At 36.0% G+C, this 11,414-nt stretch overlaps 1 protein-coding gene across 4 annotated transcripts in view; it reads right to left on the bottom strand.

The window, feature by feature from the left end:
* Window positions 1–11,414, bottom strand: part of GRM1 (glutamate metabotropic receptor 1) — a 377,107-nt gene that overhangs the window by 86,561 nt on the left and 279,132 nt on the right. The window lies entirely within an intron of this gene.

The raw sequence follows: 11,414 nt of genomic DNA, 5'->3' as shown, positions 1-11,414 counted from the left end.
TAATAATCCATTGTATGTATATATACCACATCTTTATCCAAAATCTATGGTTATAGCAGCAATGTCCACAATAGTCAAACTATGGAAAGAGCCAAGATGTCCATCAACAGATGAATGGACATAATAAATCTTTAATAGCAGTTACCAAACAAAAACATCAAACTCAGTGGTTGTAAGGCTTGCCCCTAATAGAGAACTTTCCATGAAGAATACCAAGTGTTTATTCTCATATTTTCCCACAGTTTTCTTCTGGGTTGACTTTAATAGCTGCAACTTGAATCAGGTAGTTTTGTATTAACTAGAACCCTCTAAGAGGCTGCTGCATTGAAGGTTATTTTGCCTCTCAATTTTTGCCTGTTTTTTTTCTTTCTTTCTTTCTTTCTTTCTTTCTCTCTCTCTCTCTCTCTCTCTTTCTTTCATTCATTCATTCATTCATTCCTGGTAACTTTTCTAATTCTAGCAGCTTTAACATTTAGCCCCAACCCTCGGACGTTTCAAATAGTCTTTCAAGCCTTGTTTAAAACTTACCAGACAGATGACATTAATTTATCTCTTTAATATCCTAATATAAAAGAGAGAGAGAGGAAACTAACATTAAGAGCTGCTTCTCCCTCTCTTCCCCCTGCTGGTACACGCGTGCAAGTTCTGTCTCTCTCACAAAAATAAATCAATTTAAAAAAATCTAAAAAAAAAAAAACAAGTGAAAACAAATTTGACAAGATGATGGGAATGTCAGCTATATTCCTATGGAAACAGTAAAAAGATCAGTGGTTGTCAAGAGCTGGGAGGAGTGTGGACTGATGAATAGGCAGAGCACAGAGGATTTTGAGGGCAGTGAAAATACTCTGTATGATATTATAATGGTGGTATATGTCTTTAGAAACTTGTCCAAACTCATATAATGTACAACACCAAGAGTGAGTCCTAATGTAAACTATGGACTCTGAGTGATAATGATGGGTCAGTATAGGTTCCTCAATTATAAGAAGTGTTACCACTGTGGTGGAGGTATTGATAATGGGGCAGGCAATGTATGTGGAGGCAGGAAGTATATGGAGAAAACTGTGTACCTCCTCTTAATTTTGCTTGAACCTAAAACTGCTCAAAATAAGTCTGAATTAAGAAAAAAAGAAAAAGTCATCAAAAAACAAAAGAAAAACAAAAAAAGGACACAGATTCTCTCTGGAAAGTTCTCTGTCTCTTGAGTTATTTCCCAAACTAAATAAAATGATTATATCCAAGACAATCAAAAAGGTTCTTTTCACAGGAAAAATGGAAACCAATGCACCATGAATCTTCAAAATTTTCCTTCCCAACCAGAGGATTTGAAGGGAGGCAGAGCATTCCTCAGTTGCTTAGTCATGACCACACACCAATTCCTTCTTCATTCAAGAAACTTCCTGTTGCACAATTTGGTAAACCAGCTGTGTAGTTTATATAGTTTTGCACTGTTTTTACCCCTGAAGCTAATAAAAAGCTTGCTTGACATTGACATGGTAGGTTGGTCAGGATGAACACTTGGGAAATTTGAGAAATAACTTGTAGGGAAATCATTTAAAGTTATGTTTAAAAGCCTGCTTCTCCCTCCCCCACTCCCTCTGCTTGTCCTCCCTCTCTTGCTGTATCTCTCTCTGTCAAATAAATAAATAAATAAAATCTTAAAAAAAAAAAAAAGAATTTCTGCACACTTGGGGTTTTTAGCAAGAACTATATGTGTTGTTAAGCAGTAATGTTGACTTGTCATGTCCCACATGAGAAAGGAAATCCTGAAACTGCTCCTGAGTGTCAATCACTGTAGGTTAAACATGAGAGGTGGGACCCTTACGTAGAGAGTAATTGGCTATGTCTGACTATACATGAATCACTTTCTTTTTGTCCTTCCTAAGATGGGAATAAGTTCCATTTCCAAAGCCTCTAAATAAAGAAGTCTTCACTAGCAGAAACATGAAAACAGTACAGTAGTACCTAATTATTACTTAATCTTACCTTGATTAGAAAAGAAAGGCATTTTGTTAATAAGCCCTTTTGGCTGATATTTCTTGGTCTTGGAGTTCTGAATTTTTCATTCACTATCTTAACAAAAATTTCCTACAATTAATTTAGCCCCTAGCAAATAAGAAAGGAATATCTCTTTACCTTTGGCAAAAATTTTCCATGCATTTTGACAAGGTAATTCTGCCAATTAAAGGTTTAAGTGAGCTCAAAACCAAAAATTCTAAACATATATTGTATGCACATGAACCTCCTAAATAAATAGCTGCAGTGCGAATTCTGATCTAATATTTTCATAGATTGTATTATTACCCATAAATATTAGATACCTTAGGTTGGATTATGTATCTTCTCTCCATTGATATTTGGCTGAACCATAGGACTGGCTTTGGTCAATGAAATGTTACTGAAGTGACATGTATAACTTTTAGCAGAAGCTTTAACTCCAGATCACATTGGTCATGTTCTGTTTTCCTTACCACAATTATCAACGTTCCAGATTGAAGTTGGTCTATCAGACTGGGTCCTAGGTGCAGAAGACATGGAGCAGTCTCTTAACTCATACATAATGGAAATATGGCAAGAACAAGAAATAATTTTTTCTTCTTGAAAGACATTAAGTTAGGGGTCATCTGTTAATAATGTATATCCTCACCTATCCTAATCAAAAAGGGAATTGATACCTAAAAGTAGGGGAATGCTGTAACAACAATAAAATCACCACGAGGGGCACCTGGGTGGCTCAGTCAGTTAGGCATCCGACTCTTGGTCTCAGTTCAGGTCTTGATCTCAGAGTCATGAGTTCAAACCCTGCACTGGGCTCCACACTGGGCATGGAGCATACTTAAAAAAAAAATACATTAAAAAATGACAATGAATCATTAAGTACGAGGCTTATAGAAACAGGCAGCAGATGGTGAGGAGACTGTGACCAGTGTCATAAAGGACATAAATCCATTGTTATTCAGTGGCAAAACATTCAGTAACATTGTCACCTATAATAACTTGGAAGGCAGGTATTTTACCAAATGAGCTTGCATGTTTAAGCAAGGAGGTAGGCATATTAAATGTGCGAAGATAAAAATAAAATTGATTCTCACTTCCAACTCTTAACAGATAAAACATAAGATGTTTATGCTATAAAGAACAAATGAAAACTCAGCTTCATGGCAAGGACCAAATCAAAACTCTTATTTTTGTGATAAAATATCTGAAGGAATTAACTTAGCACCCATAAATCTTTCAAATTAAGACAACTGCTAAGAGAGAGGACACTAAGACTCTAGTTAGGCTCTAGCTCTAAGATACAGCAAGACTCCTGGAGAATGTCTGACATCTTGATGCATATCTGTGGGAGAAAGATGAAAATCATTTATATGGAGTGAATTGAGAGCTGGACAAAAAATATCTGTAAGGACACATTATAGCTATACAAAAAGTTGAATTATCCAGGAAATTAATTCTTTGTTTTCTGTGGTAAGAGCATAGTGTTTGGGAGTGTAGAAGAACAAACCAGCAATGGAAAACCAAAAAACAAGGATTAGGGAAATGTAAAGGAAGGTATCCATGCATTCAGATGCCATTCTGGTCAGCCAGAGGCACATGTCCTTAATGGTCTAGATGTTTTACCTTTCACAGAAACACAGTAAAATTGGGTTTTTAAATATGTACCTAAAGAGTTATGTCCTTTTCTCATGGCAACTGTTAATAGAGGCAGGTCCGCTGCAAAAGAGCTAAAGAAGTAGCAACTAGAAAGGACTTAGAGAAGCTAATCCCTCATTCTGTCTGAACATCTACTGTGGTGGACCTGTTGGTCCACAAAGATGCCCACATCCTAAAGCCTGGAACCTGTGGATAAGTTAGGCTACATGGCAAAAAGGACTTTGCAGATGTGACTGAATTTCCACTGAGATGGGAAGATTATCTTTGGTTATCTGGGTGGGAGTAATTTAATCATAAGTCCTTAAAAATAGAGAATCTTCCCTAGCTGTGGTCAGAGAGACACGTGACTATGGAAGCAGGGTCCAAGAGAGGCAACACTGCTGGCTTTGAATAAGGAGGAACGGGACCATTAACCAAAGAATGTGGGTGGTCTCTAGAAGTTAGAAAAAAGCAAGAAACAGATTCGCCCATAGAGCCTTCCTAAAGGAATGCATTTCTGCTAACATCTGACTGATTTTCACCCAATGAGACCCTTGTCTGAGTTCTAGCCTATGGAACTGTACAATAATAAATTTGGATTGTTTTAAGGCACTGACTTTATGGTAATTTGTTATGGCAGCAATAGAAAATTAATACATATCATAATTGCCCAATCTGGACATAGAGAAACAGTATATAGCCATAACTTACTGATTTTGGAATGCTAATGCTGCAAACAAGCTTACCAATAAATAAATAAAACAAATGGAAGAGATTCATTCAGCATTAGAAATTACTAAATTCTCATTAGCTACTTCAGCTGCCACAGGCACAGCCAAAACCTTGGCAAGCTCTCAACTTGGACAGTGATATATGATTCCAAATTTTAAAAATTAAAAAAAAAAGAGCTAAAAGTCTCATAAATTTTAAGTATGAATTTCTTCCTGTCCTTAACCTAAGTCCTTGGCTCCACTCCAGAGATTCTGATTCAATTGGTGTGGTGTGAGAACTTGGTACTGTGAAGTACCTTTTTCTTTTTTCCAAACAAAATTTGCTATGTGTTATTAAGACATTTCTGTTAACATGAATTAGAGTACCTTTTTAAAAACTTTCACGATGACTTTAATAAGTCAGATTTGAGAATCACTGTTCTAAAGGACATGATTCTTCTTCATATCATCTTAGGGTCTGGGCTATTAATTTATCCAAATGGATTGGATAATAGTGTTCTGCTGATTAGAATATTAGACCAAATCTATTTGAGGTTAAGTCCCCATGGATTCAATTTTTTGATATTTCTAACAAATTTTAAAACTTGTCCCATGTAGTACCCATGGATACCCATCAAACCTCTATAAGGATTTGTGGTCACAACTAATGTTTTTACCAGCCAGTGATACTCCAGAGAAAGGTCAATAAGTAAATAAATAGGGTGGCCATATAGATTTATGACATAACATTGACATAGGCACAGGGGACTGTGATAGCAGATTTAATACTACTTCACAAAGATCTTTGGTGTAAGGTTTGACAAGCAGCTCCTGGATATGAAGTATAATACTCAAGCTCACTACAGTAGCCTAGGGACACAGGACCTAGATTATAAATGTAACTGGTAGGCTGATCACATAGAGCCCCACTCATCAGGGCACAAATGTATATAATAACTTCAGGTATGAGGTTACTTTTCAAAAAAAGCAGGCACCAGAAAATTTACCTCCAGAGCACATACTGAGGAAGTTGTCCAGAGACATGGCAACCTCCATTTCACAGCACCTAATAAGGAATCCTCTTTAGTAGCTATTATGACCGAAAACTTGGTTCATGATATGGATATAGAATATCCCCCTCACCTTAACTGTTGCCTCCACATAGCAGAAATAATGGAATGATGGAACATACCCCTCAAGAACAAGTTCAAAAGTCTGACTTTTGAACTGATTCTTGAGTTCTAATAAACCATTTATCTTTTCAGTGTTTGATTCCTTTATGATGCTGTTTTCCCAATTATATATCTCCATAATGAATAGGACCAAAGAATAAATAAAAGAAGTTAAGCATACACCTCCCACAGGATCCAGGCACTCCACAGCTAGGACTTGCCCCAAAAGAAAAGAAAGCATATATCCATACAAATATTGTACATGGATGTTCTTAGCATCTTGGTTTGTAATAACCAAATATCGGAAACAACTCAAATGCCCATTATCAGGTAAAAGGATAAACAAACTTTGTTATGTCCAGGTAATGAAACACCACTCAGCAATTTTAAAAAAATGAACTGTTGATACATGCAATACAATGATGAATCTCAAAATAATTGTGCTGAGTAAAAGAATGCAGACAGAAAAGAGTTCACAGCACACAGTCTCATTCATATTAAAGGTAGGGGGTGCCTGGGTGGCTCAACTGACTAAGCCTCCAACTCTTGATTTTAGCTCAGGTCATGATCTCAGAGTCATGGGATTGAGCCCAAGTTGGGCTCTGTGCTCAGTACAGAGTCTGCTTGTCCCTCTCCCTCCTCTCTCTCAAAAAATAAACAAACAAAACCTTAAAAAAAAAAAGTAGAAATTGCAAATGAACTATTCTGACAGAAAATTGCATGTACATAGGAGGGAGGAGAGGGGTGGGGAATAGTGGGAGGGAGGAATTTTCAGTGAGACACAAAGGAATTTGGGAAGTGATATATTCATTACCTTGACTGTGGTGATGATTTCATGGGCATACACACATGTCAAAATCTGTCAAATTGTTCATTTTAAATATGTGTAGTTTTCTGTATGTCAATTATACCTCAATAAAAATATAAAAATACAGGAAAAAGAGTGAATGGGCCATACACCAAGTATGTTTGGTCTACTCATCATGAAAAGACTGTAACTTCTTATGATGGCTGAAATTATGACTTTACTTCATGTGAGTATTCCCAGCAGCAAATGTGCACAAGACATGAAATGCAAAACTATTCTCCTGATGAGAAGCAGTACAACTTATATGATATAGAGTAACCCCCTATGTAGCCATTAGGGAATATCTAAATATACACTAGCCTTTTATGTCAAGGTGAAGTCTTTATTAAGAATAGCCATAGATTTTAATCATTAAAAATACCCATTCTCAAATTTGTTCAGAAGTTAGGCTGGACCACAGGAGGAAGCATTCAACTTTGGGAATATATAAATTGTTTAATAGGGAGAAATTGATCTAATTGAAGGATTTATTAATAAATTAAACTAAATTCTGGTAATAATAGGTATATAAACCTTAGGCCATTCTCTGGGTAACTAGTTTACATAGTGGAAAGTTCACTAGCATATCCAACATTACATAATTGTAAATCAGATGTTTCTATTAAAAGATAAAATAGTAACTGATCACTGTTACAATAAGCATTGGAGGCCTCAAAAAATTTCCATTTTTATAGCTGAAGTCCATATCTGCTTGATGCTAAAAATTATTCAAGCCCTTTGGAAACAGAATCAAGATGAATATAAAGTAAAAAGGATGGAAAATGTATGCCCCTGCATCCATCTTTGTGTCTTCTGAATGATAGAACACACTTACATAAATCCATTCAGTTATTAAAATGACATGGAAGAAGAAACTATACTTAACTTTTATAGGAGAGTGAAGACATACCTGGTCTTCATAGGAACGAGTCTGCCCTATTTGGGTTGGAGGTTCTGTGGGAATCACCACGCAAGGTGGAAGTCTTGGTTTATAACATCTTTCAGTTGTTGTAGTGAGGATATTCAACAAGTTGATCATGCTGGAAACACTAACTTGTGAATTAGATCCAAATAACCATAGAAACAAACAAACTTGCATTTATGGGGTTAGAAAATTAGAATGCAGGGGTGCCTGAGTGACCCAGTTGGTTAAGTGTCTGACTCTTGATTTCAGCCGAGGTCATGATCTCAGGGTTGTGAGGTCAGGCTCCACATTGGGTATGGAGCCTGCTTAAGAGTCTCTCTCCCTCTCTCTCTGCCCCTGCCCTGTCTCGAAGAAGAAAGAAGAAGAAGAAGAAGAAAGAAGAAGAATGAGAAGGAGAAGGAGAAAAAGAAAGAAAGAAAAGAAAGAAAGAAAGGAAAGAAAGAAAAGAGGAAGGAGGAAGGAAGAAGGAAGAAGAAGAAGGAGAAGGAGGAGGAGAAGAAGAAGAAATTAGAATACAGCACTGTTCAATAGAACTCTCCGTAATCATGGAATTTTCCTGCATCTGTGTTATGCAAGTCACTAGCCACATACAGTTGTTGACATATAAAATATGGCTAGTGAGACTGAGAAATGAATGTTTAACTTCATTTCATTTTAATTAATTTAAATTTAAATATAAAAAAATACACACGGCTAGTGGCTACCACAGTTGACAGGGCAGGTCAAAAGTATTAAGAGTTAAGCAGACAAAGACTGTGCTTATAGTATTATATTATTTTCAGAGTTTCATCTATGTGTGATAATGAGGTTTTCTGAGGAATTATAATGTCCAAAAGGGACACAAGTTCAGTTCACTTTCATTCTTTCAACCAAAGATATAAATACATCTGTTATAGACTTAATGTTTGTGTCCTCTCCAAATTCATATGTTCAAACTCTGATCCCCAGTGTGATGATGATATTTGGAGATAGGGTTTGGGGAGGTAATTAGGTGTTAAGGGTGCAGCCCTCATGATGGGATTAGTGCACTTAGGAGACTTGCTTCTTTTTCTCCATCATCTGAGGAAAGCAGGAAGAAGGCTCTCATTAGAATCCTACCACGTAGGCACCCTAAGCCTTCAGAACTGTGAGAAATAAATATTTGTTGTTTAAGCCACCCAGACTATGGTAATTTCTTATAGCATCCCAAACTGACTAAAGCAACATCCAAAGCTTTTAAAATATATGTCCATTAAGCAATTTCTACCAGCACACTGTGTAAGAACCTATTACTGTTTTGTTTTGAGGATGTTTGTTTGGCTCAGCTATAACTGTGCCCCATTTGTTAGCACTTCCAGAATTCCAAAGTAGAATAGTTTTACTGCCTTGGATCAGGGGGCTTTAAATCTTCATTGAAGAATCTATAAAAAATGTTTGGCTTTGTTCAAGAGATATAGGGTATAGCATTTTATCATTCTGCTTGAAAGGGGGAAAAGATTGAGAATTCTAACATTGGGTTGAGAAATTATGTTCCCTAAATTAAATCTATTGTTCTATGTGAGGGTCGTGGATTATAGGACTATAGGATCCTTAAATCAGTTATCAATTGCCACAATAATGGTGCATAACAAACCACCCAAAGGCTTAGTGGCTTAAAACAACAAGTATTTATTTAGGTCATGAATCTGGGAGTCAACTAGGAAGTTTTGCTGCTCTGGGTTGGACATGACTCATGTCAGCTAGGCTTGCTCGTGTGTCAATAGTCAGCTAGTGTATTGGCTGGAGACTGGTTTATCATCTAAGAGGTCATCCTATTTCTGCTCCAAGTTCTCTCTCATATTCTAGAAGACTAACTCAGGTTTGTACATACAGCTGAGAAGGGTTCCAAAAAAGAATAATAGTAAGTCAAGCCTCAAAACTCGGATTTAGAACTAATAAGCTATAAATTCAAATGACATTCAAATGGTAGGGAGCAAAATTCTACTTCATAATGGGAGGAGCTGCAAAGTCATATTTCAAAGGGCATGGATATAGGGATGGGTGAAGAACTGTAAAGCCTTCCACAAACTCTGGCTAATATACCAATTTCTTGTGTAAAGGTAAATGATATTCTTCATTGGCATTTGGGTCAAACTTCCAAAGACAAAGAGAAGTTATTACCCTAGGACCTAAAAGGCTATAGTAAATAGGAACCTGTCTCAGTTCATAGACTATCTTAATCTGGATCGAATTATATTGGACCAATCTTGTGCTACCTTATATGATATGTTAATTCAAAATGAAACCTAATAATGAGGCAAATATATTATAAAAATTAGTACCAATCTAAAAATTGTGAATGGCAATCTCCAAGCTGGAGCAAGAGTACCCATGTTTGCGGAAAGGATAGTCCCTTCAATAAATGGTTTTGGGAAAGCTGGACAGCCACACACAAAACAATGAAATCTTACACACACACACACACACACACACACACAAATAACTCAAAATGGATTAAAGACTTGAACATAAGACCTAAAACCATAAAACTCCTAAAAGAAAATCTTGGCTATGTCTTTTTGGATTTTGATATCAAAAGCAAAAATAAATAAGTGGGACTACAAACTAAAAAGCTCTTGCAGAGCAAAGGAAACCATCAACAAAATGAAAAGTCAATATACTGAATAGGAGAAAATATTAGCAAGTTTTATATCTGATAAGAGGTTAATATCCAAAATATATAAAGGACTCATACAACTCAATAGCAAAAGAAAAAAAATGGTGAAAAAATTGGCAGGGGATCTGAATAGACATTTTTCCAAAGAAGACATACAGATGGCTAACAGGTACATGAAAAGATGTTCAATATCACTAATCTTCAGGGAAATACAAATCAAAAGTACAATGAGATATCAAGAAAAACAAGTGCTTCTGAGGATGTGGCAGAAAGGGGACCCTTGTGCACTGTTGGTTGGGAATGAAAATTGGTGCACTGCACTCTGGAAAACAGTATGGAGGTTTCTCAAAAAATTAATAATACAACTATCATATGATGCAATAATTCCACTTCTGGGTATTTATCCTGAGGAAACAAAAACACTAACTTGAAAAAATATATGCACCCTTATGTTCACTGCAGTTATTTACAATAGCCTGGACATAGGAGCAATCTAAGTGTCCTTTGATGGATAAATGGATAAAGAAAAGATACGGGCACCTGAGCGGCTCAGTCAGTTGAGCATCTGACTCTTGGTTTCGGCTCAGTCATGATCTTGGGGTCATGGAATGGAGCCCCACATGAGGCTCCACACTCCGTGGAGTTTCCTTGATATTCTCTTTCCTTCTTCCTCCCTCTCTGCCCCTCCCCTCCCTCACTCCTGCATGCATGCACTCTCTAAATAAATAAATAAATAAATAAATAAATAAATAAATAAATAAAATCTGATATATATACATATATAGTGATGATGGATGGTATAGGATGCTGTATTGATGATTTTACTATATACACAAATACCAAATATTATGCTGTACACTAGAAACTACGATAATGTTATGTATCAATTATATCTCATTAAGAAAAAGAGTACTCATGCTTGGAAGTCTTGAAATTTTGTCATATCAGACTATCTGTCATTTTCTTACTAGTCCTGAGCTGTTGGTATTACAGATATCATCCAAATTCTTTCATTATGTCTTGGATAATAACCAAATACAAGGATATACTAGCTTTAAAAAGCATTGTGCTCACTTGTTTCCAGTTGGTATAAAGAATAAGGGGAGAATGTAAGATTATGGCTGTAAATTCACTGGACTGTGAAAAAGGTCAGTAAGGACATAGTGAACTCATCCAGTTAATATGCTGCTAACCACAGCAAATCCTAATATTGCCATACTGCAAGACAATGGTAATACATTTTTAAGGGGCTTAAATATTGTTATGTTCTTAGACCAATAATTATATATTTAAAAATCTATAGGAAACAATCCAAAAAGAGTACCAACAACCATGAAAACTCTGTACCGTATTCAGTTATTTTTATAAGAAGAAAAATTGGAAGCAACCAATAATATAAGAATGACTAAGTAATTATAGTATTTTCATTGGGTAGAATATTATGGAGCTATTAAAATGGTGGTTATAAAGGTCATACAGCAACATCAAAAAG

This window comes from Leptonychotes weddellii, chromosome 8 (genome assembly GCF_054177405.1).
Source record: "Leptonychotes weddellii isolate Sample4059 chromosome 8, ASM5417740v2, whole genome shotgun sequence".
Taxonomy (NCBI): Eukaryota; Metazoa; Chordata; class Mammalia; order Carnivora; family Phocidae; genus Leptonychotes; species Leptonychotes weddellii.
This window is presented reverse-complemented; position numbering and strand designations above follow the sequence as displayed.